Consider the following 16,938-nt stretch of genomic DNA (forward strand, 5'->3'; position numbering starts at 1 on the left):
AAAATGGCCTAATTATGCTCCTATATATTATAGTCTTATGGTCTAAACATAACTCATTCTTCCCACAGGCATATGCTTCATCTTAATAGGTCTAACCTTACCCAGTGTTACATCAGACTAGATCTGACTCCTGACCCCTTACATAAGTGCTCCCTGATTGGATATATAGAGGAAGAAATACTTACAAAATTTAATGTATGTATCTTGAACCGAACACACATAAAATACCATTTTATGTCTACTGTTTTACTTGACTCCTGAGACCCTTTGCCTTGCAAAATGAGCTACAACTTAGAATAGTTGCTTCAAGGCAGGAAGTCACAATTTTCATCTTGCTTTCTCCCAATGATATATAACCCCTTTTTATCTCAATCCCATGGTACACAATCAGGACTTGCATGAGAAAATAATAAGAAAATGAAAAATAAATCCATCCTATCCTGGCCCATTGAACTAATTACTCCAAATCTCCATCTCCAAATCATTGGGGACCCGAGTCACCCCAACCACAATCTATTCCAGCTGCTACCATCCGAGAAACAATACCGCAGCATAAAAGCCAGGACCAACAGGCTCCGGGAGAGCTTCTTCCACCAGACCACAGACTGATTAACTCACTCTAATTTGAGTGTATTTCTAGGTTACATTGTAATTCTAGACTCTATTATAAATTACTATGATTGCACATTGCACATTTAGATGGAGACATAGCATAAAAATTTTTACTCCTCATGTATGTGAAGGATGTAAGAAATAAGTCAATTCAATTTTCTTTCATACCATAAAATAAATGTTGAAATTCCTTTGTTGCTTCGCATTGTTATAACCATATTTATATGTAGGGTGCCACAGTAATGTAGTCAGCATCACATTACTACAGCACCAGCAACCCAGATTTAATTCTTGCCACTGTCTGTAAGAGGATTATACATTCACCCTGTAACCATGTGCATTTCCTCCGACTGCACCATTTTCATCCCACATAGCTTAGTAGGTTAATTGGTCGCATGCTGTAATGGGCAGCACAGTCTCATTGGTTCAGAAGGGCCTGTTAGCATGCTGGATCTCTACATTAAAAAAATTCTCCATCCTCGTGAATCTCTGGGCTCACTTACCCACTCTTACCCATTTCACCCTCTCACCAGAACATTTCTCTTTTTTATCCTGTGAACAGTGGGCTGATCAATCTATTCCCCATCAACCTGGCAGATCGGGCACTCACGCTTGACAACTTCTCTTTTAACTCCACTTCCAGCAGATAAATGTTGTCATTGAGTGAACATTAACCGGCCCCATCAATTTTTGCCTTTTATAGGACAGGTAAAGCAACGCCATTTGACACACCCATTTCACCCTTTGCAGACTGTCCAGTTTGACTCAACAGAGACTTCTGTGGTGAGAGAGAAATGAAATTGCAAAACAAAGCCCCTTTTGTTTTCTCAGATGGGCATAAAAATCCCAGATCCCAAGACACTGATTAACCACTAATGCCTTCATCAATGAAACAGAAACATGGTCAGTAGGACATTGCTGCTTGTGGGAACTTGTGAGTGAACTAGCTCTGCCTTTCTCTATTTCAACACTGCCTGCACATCAGAAGTCATAGTCAGTCCTTTGGAGTTAAGTGGGTTTGGCAAACTAGAAGCTGTAGAATAAATTCAGTTCTTTCCATTTGTCTCTGTTTCAAACCTAACAGGCACCTACAATACAATGGAACAAAGTCAGTCAGAGCCATTTGTTCTTGTACATCTCAATGATGCTGCCATAAATATTTCCAATTTCTTTGGATTGCTGTGACTGCACATAGCATTTTTCTGCTTCTGTTGACCACAAAAAGATATTAATAGTTGATATTACTTATTCAACCTCAATGCACTGTGTGATGAATTGATCTGTATGAACAGACAAGCTTTTCACTGTACATGTGACAATAATAAACCAATGCCAATAGTAGTTGGTGACAGCTGTGGAGGAGAGAATGGGTCCATTCAGTCAGCACTACATCCAGATGAGACCCCATCCGCCTACTATTGCTACTTCCTACATTTCTAGCTTGAGTATGGCTCATGGTGAATACAGAGTGAAGCAGTCTCCTCTGATGCTATATCTTTTGGTTTCACTATCACATTTCGTGAAATGCCGAATTTCAGGCCTAGCACCAAATGCATAACGGAATGTTTATAATGGAATAAAATTCACCAGTTTAACCACTGGAGTACAATGCTGTATGTTAATTCCACATTGTCATTTCCTCTTCTAAAAGCTGATCTCTTCCCTGTGAATGGTAGTACGCGGGCCCCCATGTCCAAAGCCTGTGGCTACCTGTAAGCAAACAAATCTCAAGGTTGTGTAATTTATATATTCTTTTGTAATAAAAGTATGTAGGGCTCTCAGTACCAGTAACTGTGCTGTTAACAGTTCAGGCTATCAAAATGGCTTCTCTGTAATGTTATTTAATGCTGTAATGGGTTTCTGTGTCTGGAATGTTTGGGTTATGACTGCAGGTAAGGGGGTAACTAATCAATGGAGAATTGTTATGTGATCTTGTATGTGTGAGCTGAGCAGTCCTGTGTGAACAGGGTGAACAGCGATTGGCTCAGCACAAACCCATGAACGGCTGCACATCCTGACCATCTGAGGTCTGTTGGTTAGGAGCTCCAACACCCAGTTGCACAGTGGCGTATTCAGACCGAAGAGTGGGAGTTTGTTCACCAAAGTCAAAGGATTCAAATGATTCAAAGTACATTCATTATCTAAGTATGTTTGCATACACAACCCTGAGGTTCATCCTCCACAGGGAGCCAAGCCACGAAACAAAGAAAACCATGGAACCCATTCAAAGAAAAACATTAACGCAACCACACGCAAAAAACAATTTGCACAAATGGCAACAAGAGCATTAACACAGCAATAAACGGCAAACGGCAATAAGAAAGAATGATTGAAAACAGAATATAATACACAAAATCAAAAGCGTCCATATTCAGTTCAGATCAGCGTTCATTATCTGCAGGCTGCCCATATTCAAACTCGCCCAAAATAGCAACAGAAAAAAGGAGCGGCCAGGAGCTACAGTCCAATTCCACAAACTGCAAACCCAGAACTTCAGACCATCCTTGACAACATTGAGGGAGAGAGAAATCATTCGAACATCGGGGCCTTCCCGCGGAAGCAGTAAGTGAGAGGGAGAGGGAGACCATCGCAGGCAGACATCTTCCTCCAGCAGCAGTGAGCGAGAGGCTGGTAGATGATGCTGTGTACTCACTCACCTGCCTTACTCACCTCAATACTTTCAATCTTCTTTGATGCTTTAATCAATGAGATCAGCAAGAAATAGAGTCAATCATGGGGTTAGCCTTGAGGCTGCTTGCCTCCCAGAACCTTTTCAGAGATAGTATAGTGCTAAATCACTCAATTGGCCCAAAAACACACTATCAAACTGTAGATTACAGGCTTCCACAGTACTAGAACAACATTTAAAAAAAATAAGCCATAGGATGTCACCTGAGGTAGCGCTGTTTGCTGGCACCATCTTCTATTGTCTGTGGGACCATAGTGTTGAATTCAGACAGACAGACATACTTTATTGATCTCGAGGGAAATTGGGTTTTGTTACAGTCGCACCAACCAAGAATAGTGTAGAAATATAGCAATATAAAACCATAAATAATTAAATAATAATGTTAATCATGTCAAGTGGAAATAAGTCCAGGACCAGCCTATTGACTCAGGGTGTCTGACACTCTGAGGGAGGAGTTGTAAAGTTTGATGGCCACAAGCAGGAATGTCTTCCTATGACGCTCAGTGTTGTATCTCGGTGGAATGAGTCTCTGGCTGAATGTACTCCTGTGCCTAACCAGTACATTATGGAGTGATTGGGAGTCATTGTCCAACATGGCATGCAACTTGGACAGCATCCTCTTTTCAGACACCACCATCAGAGAGTCCAGTTCCACCCCCACAACATCACTGGCCTTACGAATGAGTTTGTTGAATCTGTTGGTGTCTGCTACCCTCAGCCTGCTGCCCCAGCACACAATAGCAAATGCCACCACAGACTCGTAGAACACTCTCAGCATTGTCTGGCAGATGTTTCCAAACTGAAATTCAGAATCAGACATAGTAAATGGTCAGGACCTGGAGAATGTTTTAGGATCTGGGGCTCAGGTAAGTGATGCCTTGAAGGTGACGACACAGGTAGATAGGCTGTTGAAGAAGGCATTTGAAATTGCAGGGGCCCTGGCAGAAATACTTAAAATGTCAATATCCCTGGGTCAGGTGCCGGAGGATTAGAGGATAGCTCATGTAGTTCCGTTGTTTAAAAAAGGCTCGAAAAGTAAGCCAGGAAATTATAGGCCGGTAAGTTTGGCATCGGTAGTAGGTAAATTATTGGAAGGAATACTAAGAGATAGGATCTACAAGTATTTGGATATTAGAAACAGTCAGCAAGGCTCAGTGCTGGGTCCATTGTTATTTGTCATCTATATCAATGATCTGGATGATAATGTGGCAAATTGGATCAGCAAATTTGCTGACGATACAAAGATTGGTGGTGTAGTGGACAGTGAGGAAGGTTTTCAAAGCTTGCAGAGTGATTTGGACCAGTTGGAGGAATGGGCTGAAAAATGGCAGATGGAGTTTAATGCGGACAAGTGTGAGGTATTGCACTTTGGAAGGTCAAACCAAGGTAGAACATACAAAGTAAATGGTAGGACACTGAGGAGTGCAGTAGAACAGAGGGATCTGGGAGTACAGATACATAATTCTCTAAAAGTGGCGTCACAAGTAGATAGGGTTGTAAAGAGAGCTTTTGGTACAATGGTCTTTATAAATCAAAGTATTGAGTATAAGAGTTGCAATGAAATGGTGAGTTTGTATAAGATATTGGTGAGACCGAAGTTGGAGTATTGTGTGCAGTTTTGGTCACCTAATTATGGGAAGGATATTAATAAGGTTGAAAGAGTGCAGAGAAGGTTTACAAGGATGTTGCCGGGACTTGAGAAACTGAGTTACAGAGAAAGGTTGAATAGGTTAGGACTATATTCCATAGGAGCGAAGGAGAATGAGGGGTGATTTGATAAAGGTGTATAAAATTATGATGGGTATAGATAGAGTGAATGCAAGCAGGCTTTTTCCACTGAGGCCAGGGGAGAAAAAACAGAGGTCATGGGTTAAGGGTGAAGGGGGAAAAGTTTAAAGGGAACATTAGGGGGGGCTTCTTCACGCAGAGAGTGGTGGGAGTGTGGAATGACCTGGCAGATGAAGTGGTGAATGCGGGCTCACTTTTGACATTTAAGAAAAACTTGGACAGGTATATGGATGAAAGGGGTTTGGAGAGATATGGCCCACGTGCAGGTCAGTGGGACTAGGCAGAAAAATGGTTCAGCACAGCCAAGAAGGGCCAAAAGGCCAGTTTCTGTGCTGTAATGTTCTATGGTTCTATGTTTCTATGGTTTGGCAAGCTTTCCTTCATCAGTCAGGATATTGAGCATTGTTAGCCAGAAGAAACTGCAGTCTGATCAAGGACAAGGGAAGCAGACAAGTTACTTTGTTTCCCCCATTTTGTGGACTCTGAACAGTTTCTTGCTTTTGGATAATCAGAGCAACTGAATGTGGACACAGGAAGCTTCAGGTAATGATCTGGGACAATACATAACAAGAGTTAGGGTATGGACTCTGAACTGATCCTTGCTCTGGGACAATCTAATCAGAGCAATATACCTGAGACCATTCTCTGAGGAGTAGCTACTTGTTATGTAACATGCCAGACCTGCAATTGGTAATCTCGTTAGACTCTGTCTGGGTTGCCTCATTTAACTGGTTTGGACCAGTCAGAGTGTAAAGACACAAATACACAAGGCTGCAGTGGGCAAAGCCATGAAACAATGTTGGCTGTAGCCCTGTACAATGACCCAGTAAGAAAGTGACCCATGTAGGTCAGGTGACCTTGAGCCAATGGGGTGGAGATCCAATGGTTCAATTGATGAGGAACTGTATAAGACTCAGGAGCTCCAAATATGCAGGGGTGATAACTCTCCATCAACCAGAGATCAACCATCGCGGATAAGGAGGACCCCATGGACACATGGAGATCGGGACCACGAGGAACGCCTGGCCAGCATAGACTCCTTTCCCAGGTAATATCCTTTTCTCTTCATTGACTGTCAGGGAATTCTACTAGGGTGCAAACAGGGACAGTTTGTGAACCCACGTGCTTTTAGTTGAAACAATAAATGTTACTTGTTGGTAATTACAGATTCTCTGTGCCTCAATGATCATTATTACAAGGGACGGTTCTTGTAACAGAATGATGTCATTAAACTAGAAACAATGAAAAATGAGTTATGAGGAATGCATAGCAAGAGACAATGAAGGCTGATTGGCTAAGGCTTTTTTCTCTGGCGCATAGGGGACTGAGGTGTAGCCTCATAGAGATTTATAGATTCTTGGAGGCATAGATAAGGTGAATATTCCTTTTGTTAGGATAGGGAAATCCAAAAATAGAGAGCATCGGTTTAAATTGAGAAGTGAAAGACATGTCAATGGCTGAATCAAAGGTGGTGACAAATCAGCATATTTAGAGGGAGATTGAAAATCTGGCTGAATGGCGCCATGACAGCAACATCTCACTTAACGCCAGCAAAATCAGAGAGTTGATTATTGATTATGGGAGGAGGAAAGCAGAGGTTCATGAGCCAGTCTTCTTCAGGGTATCTGAGGTGGAGTGGGCCGGTAACTTTAAATTACTCGTCATTATTGTTTCAGGCGATCTGTCCTGGGACCGGCATGCAAGTGCCATTACAAAGAAGGCATGGCACCTCTACTTTCTTAAAAGTTTGCACACGTTTGGCATGTCATGTGGAGAGTATCCTGAGTAGGTGCATCATGTCCTGGTATGGAAACACCAATGTCCATGCATGGAACATAATAGATACAGCCCAGCCCATCACAGGAAAAGCTCTCCATGTAGAACATCTACACAGAGTGCTGTTACAGGAAAGCAGCATCCATCTTCAAGGACCCCTACCATCCAGGCCATGCTCTCTTCTTGCTGCTGCCTTTGGGAAGGAGGTACAGAAGGCTGAGATCCCACTCCATCAGGTTCAGGAACAGTTATTGACCCTCAGTCATCAGACTCCTGAACCAGAGTGGATAACTTCACTCACTGCAGCACTAAACTTATTCTGCAACCTATAGACTCACTTTCATAGACTCTACAACTGATGTTTTTAATGTTATTTATTATTTATCTATTTCTTATTAATATTGCTTGTGTTTCTTTTTGTATTTGTACAATTTATGCGTATTGTACATTGTTTGTCTGCCTTTGTTCGTTCATTGATTATATAGTTTTTCTTTGTTCTATTGTGAATGCCTGCATGAAAAAGGATCTCGGGGTAGTATATAGTGATGTATATGTACTTCAATAGTAAATTTGAACTTTGAGCTTTTTGAACATTTTCACACAATAGATGGCCCCTATATGCAATGAGTTGTCAGAGGAATTGGTAAGGGTGCGTTCCAAACACAATATGATCTGCTTTTGACCTTCCCCATTGAGCAAACTTTTAAATCTAAAGGTCAATTTTATATACTTGGTGACAAATCAGGTAAACTGATGGCTGGTCAGTTAAAGGCAAATATGGTCAGAAGACAGATTTTGAAAATACGTAGACCAGATAGAACTGAAACATTAGACCCTTATGAAATTAATAAGATATTTATGGATTTCTATTCCAATCATTATAAATCTGAATTCTGTGATAATACTATTATTATGAATAGATTTTTGTAAAAGTTAAATATACCTAAAATTTCTATTCAAGATATTAATACACTAGATGCACCTATTAAACAAGAGGAAATAGCTAAGGCTATATCCTCTATGCAATTAGGGAAAGCTCCGGGACCAGATGGATATACAGTGGAATTTTATAAGACCTTTAATGAAATGCTTACATCACATCTTTGTCAAACTTTCACTGATTCTATATCCTTTGGGAATCTTCCGAAAACTTTTTATGAGGCATCAATTTCATTGATTCCTAAAAAAGGAAAAGATCTATCTGAATGTGCCTCTATAGACCAAGCTCCTTATTGAATGTGGATTTTAAAAGTCTCTCTAAGATTTTAGCCAATAGACTTGTTACGTACCCGTGACACGTGACAGTGGTACCCTTGTCACGTGACTGGGGTTGAAGTTATACTGGACATGAGGTAATGGTTTTGTGATGGTGGAGTGATGTCATTTTCCCGCCAGTAGAGGTCATGTGACAGGTTTTTTCTACAGGGTATAAAAGGAAGACCCACCCTGTCAGGTGGGGCAGTTCGTGGCTAGATTTGCCAAGATGACTTCATATTACTGTGTGATTTAATGTGATGACGCAGTTTAGTTAAAAATGAAGTTTTATATAATGCCTAAAGTTTAAAAGGTCAGAGCCAACGGTTTCTTTGCTGATGGAGAGTGAAGTTTGGAAGATGGACATCGAGAAGAACCGATTTTCGAAGGTGGAAAAGTTCGACCTTGTTTGATCCTCATTCGGAAGGATTTCGTTGACTATTCTCGCTGTTGATCCCTGGGATGACCAGAAAGGGTTTGAGAATAGTGTGGAAGAGAGGTCAGTCACTTTAAGCCGTTATATTTAATAAAATTCGACGTGGGAGTTCGACGCTGGGAATCGAAGGACATCGACGTGGAAGAGAATTTAAATCGTTTTAAAAAAGTCTCTCCTTTGAAAAGTACCGTGAGCTTTTGAACTGTCGGCATACCATTCTAAAGAACTGTTTTCTTTCAGCATATCGCTTTAAAGAACTGTTTTTTTCAATACTGCTTTAAAGACTGTTTGAGACTGCAACGCTATTAAGAACTGTTTGAACAGCTGCCAGCAGCTGAGTTCCGATTACGTTTGGGTTTGTTTACTTTTGAGGGGGTTTGTCTCAGTGTTTAATAAACATGTTATTTGTTGTTAAACCCTTGCCTATCTCATCTGTATTTATTGTTGCCTGAATACGTAACAACTTGAAAATACTCTGCCTACTGTTATCTCAAATGATCAAACTGGGTTTATTAAAAATAGGTATTCACATTTTAATATTCAAAGATTGTTAAATATTAATTATTCTCCCTCAGTTATTGAATCTGAATGTATTGTTTCTCTCGATGCAGAGAAAGCTTTTGACAGGGTGGAATGGCCTTAATTGTTTCAGGTTTTGGAGATGTTTAATTTTAGTCCGGAATGTATTTCCTGGATAAAACTGATTTATCAAGCCCCGATGGCTGCGGTTATAACTAACAATCAAAAATCTCCTTACTTTAGATTATATAGGGGAACCTGTCAGGGTTGTCCTCTTAGTCCTTTATTATTTAATTTGGCTTTAGAACCACTTGCTATTGCTCTTAGGGATTCTAATTCTGTTGAGGGTATTAAGAGAGGGGATAAAGTACATAAGGTTTCATTATATGCAGATGACTTATTAGTTTATATTTCAGACCTTAGGAAATCTATTCCCTCTATTATATCCATATTTACTGAATTTCATATTTCCTCTGGATATAAATTAAAGTTATATAAAAGTGAATTATTTCCTGTTAATAATTATTCTGATTATTATGATCAAGTACCTTTTAATATTGCTAAAAATTATTTTACCTATCTTGGTATTAAAACTACTAAAATTTTACAGGTTAATATAAATATTATTTTCTTCCTGTAATTGAATATACACACAAATGCTTTCCAAAAGGTTGCCTATGATGATGTCATTAATTGGTCAAATAAATGCTATAAAAATGGCAATTTTACTGACATTTCTATATATGTTTCAAGCTGTTCCATCCTTTGTCTCGAAAACATTATTTGATAGGATAGATTCTATGATCCTGTCGTATATCTGGAATAATAAGAGTTCTAGACTGAGTAAACCTTTATTGTAAAAATTTTAAAAAGATGGAGGATTGGCATTACCAAACTTTAGATTTTATTATTGGGCAATTAATATTTGTTATATCACTTTTTGGATTTACGATGTAGATAATCAGGACTGTCCTTCATGGTTGGACCTGGAGGAGAACTCGGTAAGAGTTTTCTTTGGCTTCTTTAGTGGGAGCTCCTCTTCCTTTTTTGTTTTCTAGGATTGATAGACAAGATCTTAGTTCAATTGTTAGACATTTTTTGACTTAAATAACTTTGTTCTCTCTAGTAATATCCATCTTAACTATTTTTTTAAACCATCAATTCTGCATAAGGCCATTTTAACATGGAAAACTAAGGGAATAAAACCTTCTTTAGATTTGTTTTACAGAATTGTTTAATGTCTTTTTGCAGCTAATGGATATATATGATATATCTAATGCACAATTTTTTAGATATTTACAAGTTAGGAATTTTTTACATGATTTGTTACCGAATTTTCCATTTGCTCATTTACCAAATATGATAGATGCTATTTTTCAGCTTAAACCATTTCAAAAAGGATTTTATAGCCATTATATATGAATGACTAATGAACTTATGAATGATGTCTAATGATAAGGTTAAACGTGCTTGGGAATTGGAACTTCAAGAGTCTCTTTCAGATGATCAATGGAATAAAATTTATCAGTTAGCTAACAATTCATCTATCTGCACCCGTCACTCCTTGATTCAGTTCAAGGTAGTGCACAGGGCGCATATGTCAAAAGATAAACTAGCGCATATTTTTTCTAACATAAATCCCACCTGTGATAGATGCAATGCTGAGGTGGCTACCTTAACTCATATGTTTTGGTCTTATATAAAGTTAAATAATTTTTGGAGAGATTTTTTTAGAACATTATCAAAAGTCATAGGTTTAGACCTACAACCTAATTCACTTACGGCAATCTTTGGGATCGCTACAAAGGAAGCAGGAAATGTTCCTGCTTCCGCTCAATGTATGATAGCTTTTTCAACTTTATTGGCTAGGAGAGCTATTTTGTTGTATTGGAAAGATCCCAATCCACCTACTGTTTTTTTCTGGCTGTCCTCCATTATGTCATGTTTAAGCTTGGAGAAAATTAGAAGTCAGATGTTTGACACACCTCAAAATGCAAATTATTATCATATTTTTTGGGACTGCCCTGTTATCAAAGACTATTGGAGGGGGATACACAATGCCCTACAAGACATCTTTAAATGTGAAATACCCTTAGAGAGTAAGACCATATATTTTGGATATATACCTCAAGAATGGTTGAAAAGAGATAAATATTTAATGAATATAGTGTTGGTGACTGGTAAAAAGACTCTTACTAGGAAATGGTTTTCACAGAAGAGCCCAACTTTAAATACATGGATGGAAATTACAATGGATATTTACAAAATGGAGAAGATAACAGCATCTGTTAATCATAAGCTGGAACAATTTGATTCATACTGGGAAAAATGGTTGAACTACATAATGCCTCATAGGCCTGATTTTATTCTCACAAATCAATGAATATGTTGTAAAAAAAAATCACTCCCTACTTGTACATAGTTCTTTCCTTTTGCTTGTTTTTTCTTTCCACTCTTTTCTATGTGTATACCTCAGATAAATACTTTGTGGAGATTTGTGATATATATGATTATATGATATACATGTACAATGTCTGAAATACATCTTACGGAAATGTTTGTTTGATGATGAACTTCAATTAAAAAAATAAATTACTAAAAAAAAAACAAATTGGGTTTTTCACGATGTTCAGCATCATGTACCCAAGAGTAGGATCATTCCATGATGTAACAGTGTCTATACTTCTCTTCAAGTGTAGAGGGAACCATGTCAAAGGAATCCTTTGTTAGTTTACCTTCAATATCAGGGCTGAACCCTTCCAGTTTTGTTAGGGTGTGATTAATCATTCCTGCAAGTGATTCTTTGCCTCCCCTTGTATCTACTGCATGTTCTTTTCATCTACAAGGTGGTCAGAGTGAATGTTTAAGTGGGCAGGAGCAAGCACTTTGCCAGAGGCAAGAATTAAGTTTTCCAATGTTTTAGTTCTCATACGACCAAGAGGTAAGTGATATTTCAATTGGAATCACCATTGCTCACATATCCTCTTAATCTAATAGTCTCTGAGAGATTAAGTTTTAGCTGTGTCTGAGACAGATGAGACAATTTCCATTGTAAATGAGACTTCGTCTGTGAAAAGCAAATGGTAAGTAAGGCACTGAACAATGATATTCTGGCTTAAATATTAAAAGTAAAACACAGCAAAAGCAACACCTCTTCCTGGAGTTTGAGTCTATCTTACTCTGTAAACAGCATCACATTCTGAATCTATTATCTCCAGGCAATGTATCTCTGAGATATTCCTCAGTGAACAGGTTTTTCGTTCTTTCTCAGATCTAAACATATGTCTTACCTTTTGCATACATCTCACCACCCCCACCCCCCATTCTGTCAGGGTGTAGGGCTCTGTGATAGACTCATGTACTGGTCTAATATAAGGGTTCCACTCATTCTGGGGGGATAAACCTTCCTGGGTCAGGTTTGTTGTCTATGGAGACAGTTTTGCTTACATTCTTGATTCCTCTCCCAATCTCAATGACCATGGTCCTATCATTGATAACCTGGGTAATGAGACCAGGAGGTTTCCATTTAGGACAGAAACTAGGGTGAGAATTATTTTTATGGATTTTTTTTCTTGGACCCAGCCCTTTCTTGTGGTCTTCAAACTGTCTTGTCATTTCTTTTGCTTTCTCTTGAATTCCCTTAAATTCTCTCAATTCCTTGAGGAGACTTGTATCGGACATAGGTAATGGTTGGCCTGAGTTTGTGTGTGTGTGTGTGTGTGTGTGTGTGTGTGTGTGTGTGTGTGTGTGTGTGTGTGTGTGTGTGTGTGTGTGTGTGTGTGTGTGTGTGTGTGTGTGGCCTCCGTCGGTCATGGTTGACCATGGGTACTGTGCCTCTGGTAGTCACTGGTTTGTCAAGCAATGTTGACTGTGGCTATTGAGATTGATCCTAGAATAGCAGGCTCTGCCACAGTTGCTGCATGTGTAGGGTGTTGTGAAATTGTTGTCCGCTGTCCACTGTGCTCTCCGTTTAGCTCTTCACTCCTCAAACTGACTCAGGATCACTCTTTCGCCTTGCTCTAGGTGTTGCTGAAGAGTACCTCGCCATTTGTTGTGGTCACCTGCTGTATCCTCCCAGCACTCTGTGTTGATTTTTAAGGCTTTCATGTCGTGCTTGCAGAGGTCCTTGAAACAAAGTTGGGGTCTAGACATGTTCCTCTTGCCTGTTGCTAGTTCTCCATAGAGGATGTCCTTTGGCAGTCTACCATCCTTCATAGGATGGATATGGCTCAGCCAGTGCAGTTTGCATTGTCTTAAAAGTGTGAACATTGCAGGAAGTCCAGCGCGGGAGAGGACCTCAGAGTTTGGGACTTTGTCTCTCAAGGTGATGCCAAGGATGTGGCAAAGGCTGCGCAGGTGAAAACTATTGAGTTTCCTCTCCTGCTTGGTAGACAATCGATGGCATCAATGGCTGAGCTAACAACATTTTCCCTCGAGTAGAGCTCAGAGTAGTGTTCTACCCAGTGTTCCATCTGCTTGCTTTTATCGGTTATTATTTCACTGCTGGATGACTTCAGGGGTGCTGTCTTGCTCTGTGATGGGCCAAGGGCCTTCATGATACCATCATACATTGATCTGATGTTGCCTGTTACAACTGCTGTCTGAATGTCCTCACTGAGCTGAAGCCAGTACTCATTTGTGCACTGCCTTGCAGGCTGTTGCACTTTGCTTCTAGCAGCTTGAAATGCCTGGAGTGTTTGGTCAGATGGTGAGCGCTTGTACTCTGTGAGAGCTGCACGCTTGGCTTCGATGACAGGAGTCATGATGTTGGACTTTGCCTCAAACCAGTTACTGCTCTTTGTGGTCTTTCTTCCAAAGATAGAGAGTGCTGATTCGTGGATGGTGTTGCGAAGGTTTGACCATTGTTCTGTTGCAGTATCTCCTTGTGAGGAGGTAGTCATAGCACCCTGTACTGACTCGGCAAACTGGTCAACCGTTTCTGACTGTTTCATCTCTGTTGTGTTGATGCGAGGTTTTCCAGTTTGTTTGGAGTGGTGGATTTTCTTCGGATGTAGTTTGATCTTGCAGCATACTAAAGCGTGATCCATATTGCAGTCTGTTCTGTGGTATGAGCGGGTGATTAGTACAGAGCTGACAAAAGAGCCCCTGGTGATGATCATGTCTAGTTGGTGCCAGAGTTTGTTGTCATGAGACCTTGTACTGCGACTTTGTCTGAAAGTAGGAGTTAGTTACACACAGGCCGTGATAGGAGCAGAACTCCAGGAGACATTTCCACTGTCATTTATTTTGCAAATTCCAAAGTGGCCAAGACAAGATGGCCAGGCATTGTTATCGGCTCCCACTCTGGTGTTGAAGTCACTGAGGAGAACGAGGTGCTCATCACTGGGAATATTCCTGATAACAGCTTCTAATTTGTCATAGAACATGTCTTTTGCCTCAGAGGTGGAGTTCAAGGTAGGGGCATACACACTGACAAGAGATACTGGGCCATGACTGGTGTGTAGGCAGAGAGTCATAAGTCGTTCTGATCCATTTTCTGGTGGCTCCATCATTTGCAATAAGGACTTCCTAACGGCAAAACTCACTCCATGTTCACAGGGCTCATCTTGGTTCTTTCCCTGCCTATGACTATCAGGGTAGTATTTAGGTGGACACTGTACATTATAAAATAAGGTACAACATTCATGTGTGCTCCTATTTTTGCTATCAGCATTTTGTTCACAGACAACTGCGCTTCAGCGACAGATGTAGCCTACTTTGCCTCCAGAGTGGACCAGTTTTAACAGACCTCCATAACTTCCCAGTTCCTTCCCTTCACAAGGCTACTCGATTGTGACTGGAAAAGAGAGCTGTACTCTGCTTGCACAGTATGCCTGCTTGTTCACACATGGCTTGAAAGTCTTTATCACTGAAAGAAGACACTCGGTCAGCATACAAGAAGTCATGTATCCCAAACAAAAATCAATTATCACAAGATTATCGGAAACCCAATTATGTTTCCAATAAGGTGAGGATGCCAGAAATGGGCCTATGCAATCAATTTGCCACATTTGCATTGGTGCAGTTGGTAGGAGGTGATTTTGTGACTATCCCTTTATTTTTCACTGGACATCTTCACAATTTGCAACAAATTGCTTACAATCACTTAACATGTTGTTGTTCGTCCTTCGGAGTCGAAGACGACCACGACTTCTGTCAGGTGGAGGGTTTGTGACTGTGGATCCGGAGGTGACTGGTGAGGCCAATCCGGGCCCTGAAAGCTCGCCCACATGTGGGACACACGAGGGTAGGTGCTGCAGTGGAAGTGGAGGTAGCTTGAGCCTTGCACGTGACGCGTTTCTTCTGAGCCTCTGCGGTGCATCTGATTTCTGCTGCATGGAGTCAGCAGGAGACGCTCATGGAGTGAGCATTGTTTCAGATTCGCTCCATAACCTTTACTTTTTTTAACCTATGATCACCCTTATTTAACTTACTTTTACCTACACCAAAAGATTCTTGCTACTTTTTTGGACTTATCTTTAAGAGTTTATTGTGAATTTTGAAGAAATGAATACAGAAATGGCTCTTAGATCTAAAGGGCGAGAACCTGGGAAAGATTCTAACGGGAACGGGAAGAAGAAAAAGACCGATCCTAAGCGCACTGAATTGACTTATGAAATCTTATTGGAGGTTTTAAATGAAAAATTTGAAGAACAACGACAAGTTTTCAAACAAGATATAAAGGCTTTTCAAGATTATATGGATAAGACGGATTCAGTAGTTAACCAGCAGCAAGTTCTAATCGCAACTTTGCAAGAGGACGCTCGGAAGCGAGACTTGATAATCGAAAAACTGGAGCAGAAATTACTTTCGATGATTAAACAGGTGGAAACACTTAAAGCCAAGAGTGTCGACTTTGAGAATCGGTCCAGAAGACAGAACTTACGCATACTTGGTCTCCCGGAAGGTATTGAACAAGGGGACCCCTCAAAGTACTTTGCTCAACTTTTAAAGGATGCGTTCCCTTCTGTATTCCCAGACAGTCCTCCGTTACTCGACCGCGCTCACAGAATTATGCGTCGATCACCAAGTGCTTCAGCTAAACCACCGGTTGTAATTGTCCGATTTCATTATGTGCACATTAAAGAGCAACTTATTCGTGTGGCTCGGCGTGTAGGGATGGTCAAATTCCAAGAATTCAATTTTCGATTAGTGGAGGATTTTAGTCCAGAAGTAATGAAGGCAAGGCTTCTTTTTAAACCTCTGATGTCCAAATGTTATGAGAAAATTCTAAAACCTGCACTCTTATACCCTACGAAGCTCAGAATCTCGCCTCCCAATGCATCACGGCGTGTTTTCTTTTCTACATCTGAAGCGAGAAGCTTTCTGAATGAGAACTTCCCTACTGCTACGGATTCTCATCTCTAACAAATGAGTGATTTTGATCGTTGCAAGATGGTTTTTGTTTCCAAAACCAGATTTTGTTTCTGGCTATTGGTGTAGGTTTACTCTATATTTTATACTCTAGTTAACGTTTTTTTTTGATGTACTAATCTTTTTATTTTACTTACTTCAATCACTGTACTTTAGCTTTGGTCATTTTTATTAATCCTTCGAAGGTGAATTTTTTTTACTAAGATGGCGGTTTCTTCTCTAAAATATTTTTGGCCTTTTTTTTATTTCGCCATTTTTTTTCTCTCGTCTTCTTCCTATAATGCATTTCTTATCACAGTTTAAATTTTTTTTGGTTTGTTTGGGTTTTAACCCAATTTATAAGTTACTAGTGATTATATTCTTTTTGGTTTTTTTTACTAGCAATTATATTAAGAAGTTTGGTTTTAGTATAGTGATTATTATTTCTTTAGAGTTTGGGTGGATCTTTTTTATCCTTTATATATGGAGTTGCCTTCTGCTGATATGGGGG

This window comes from Hemitrygon akajei, chromosome 5 (genome assembly GCF_048418815.1).
Source record: "Hemitrygon akajei chromosome 5, sHemAka1.3, whole genome shotgun sequence".
In the NCBI taxonomy this organism is placed as follows: Eukaryota; Metazoa; Chordata; class Chondrichthyes; order Myliobatiformes; family Dasyatidae; genus Hemitrygon; species Hemitrygon akajei.